The following is a 1,649-nucleotide window of genomic DNA, read 5'->3' as shown; positions in this document are numbered from 1 at the left end:
CTCACAGTTCCAGAGGCTGGGAAGTCTAAGATCAAGGTGCTGGCAGATTGGTGTTTAGTGAGAGCCTGCTTCCTGGTTCATAGATGTCTGTCTTCTCACTGTGTCCTCACATGGCAGAAGAGGTGAAGGAGTCCTTTGGGGTCTCTTTTTTAAGGGCACTAACCCATTCATGAAGGCTCCACACTCATGATCTAATTACCTCCCAAAGACTCCAACTTCTACTGTCATCACATTGGGGGCACGTTTCAACATATGAATTTTGAGGGGGCACAAGCATTCAGTCTATAGCATTTTTTAATAGTCTCTTGTTTGTAATCATATTTTATTTTTTATTATTTTTATTATTTATTTATTTTTAAACTATTTTAAAACAGTTGATAATTTTCACATCTCACAATACAAATGAAAATTGCTTTTTTTTTTTTTTGGGTCTCACTACTCTTCTGCCAAAACTATTCTTTCTTTAATAGGAAGTGGGGGGGGGCAAGTCTTCCTTGTCATGCTGTTAGAAAACACCCAGAGTCACAGCACCATGATCTCCTAGTGAAGTAGAACAAGTAATATAAAATGGATATAAAGAAGCTCCCCTCTCTCCTTATTTGCCTGGTTGAGGCATTCCTGGCTGAGTGGGCACCATCACAGAATGGGTGGGAGGTCTCATCACTGGGGGCCCAAGTGCCATTGGCATGTGGCCTCCCATAGGTGGCCTCATTCCGGGAGCAGGTCACACTGGCATTGTCCCTGGCGGAGGAGCGCCTATCATCATGGGAAGGGCCTATATCATGGGAAGACCCAGCATATGGGGAGCTGGCATCATACCAGGGCAAGGAGGACCCAGGAAACTGGTGGGAGGTGGGATCATTGCCCCTGCAGGAGGAGAAGCAGAGAATGGAGTAGGAGGAATCTTGCCTTGTTGATATGCAGTGGTGGTTTTGTCGATCAGGCTCTGAGACTGCTTTCCCATCCATTTCTGATAGCATTTCACATTCTCTTTGTGTTTCCTACCTCTGTGGTGTGTCTTCCTCACAGATAGAGAGTCATGGGTGAGGTATAGGTCACTGGAGTCACAATAAAACTTTGGCATGTTGCTCTGCAGGCCACTGGCCATTCCCCAGCCCATGAATCATATTTTAAACACTTCTTCCTTTTTCGTTTTAAATGTTTATTTATTTATTTTGAGAGAGAGAGAGACAGAGAGAAAGGGAGAGAAAGAATCCCAAGCAGTCTCCAAGCTGACAGCACAGAGACCCAGATGGGGATCCATCTCACCAACCGTGAGATCATGACCTGAGCCAAAACCAAGAGTGGATGTCTTAACCAACAGCCAACACTTCTTTATTTCTTTAAATATCTTAATCCAATATACTTTTCCATATTCTGTGTCTAATAGTTGCAATATCTGAACTTTTTGAAAGTCTGCTTTTGCTCTCTGCTATTACTATAGATTTTCTCTTCTGGTACCCTCTTTCCTTGTATATTTTGTGATTTCTTACTGTATGCTGTTCATATTCCTTGGATTTTTTTTTGGGGGGGGGGTGAATTCTTTGATGCCTGTGTTGAAGGTTGGTTCATTCCAAAAGGATTTCTTTTTCCTTCTTCCAGGAGCCTAGGGGCATTAGTAATCCAGTGGGACAACTTTACAATTTCAG

At 43.0% G+C, this 1,649-nt stretch overlaps 1 pseudogene; it reads right to left on the bottom strand.

Annotated features, from left to right (window-relative positions):
- Positions 1–595: 595 nt before the first annotated feature.
- Positions 596–1,084, bottom strand: LOC101100255 (annotated as a pseudogene).
- Positions 1,085–1,649: the final 565 nt, after the last annotated feature.

Source organism: Felis catus, chromosome D4 (genome assembly GCF_018350175.1).
Source record: "Felis catus isolate Fca126 chromosome D4, F.catus_Fca126_mat1.0, whole genome shotgun sequence".
In the NCBI taxonomy this organism is placed as follows: domain Eukaryota; kingdom Metazoa; phylum Chordata; class Mammalia; order Carnivora; family Felidae; genus Felis; species Felis catus.
The sequence above is the reverse complement of the archived record's forward strand: the minus strand, read 5'-3'. Positions and strand labels throughout refer to the sequence as shown.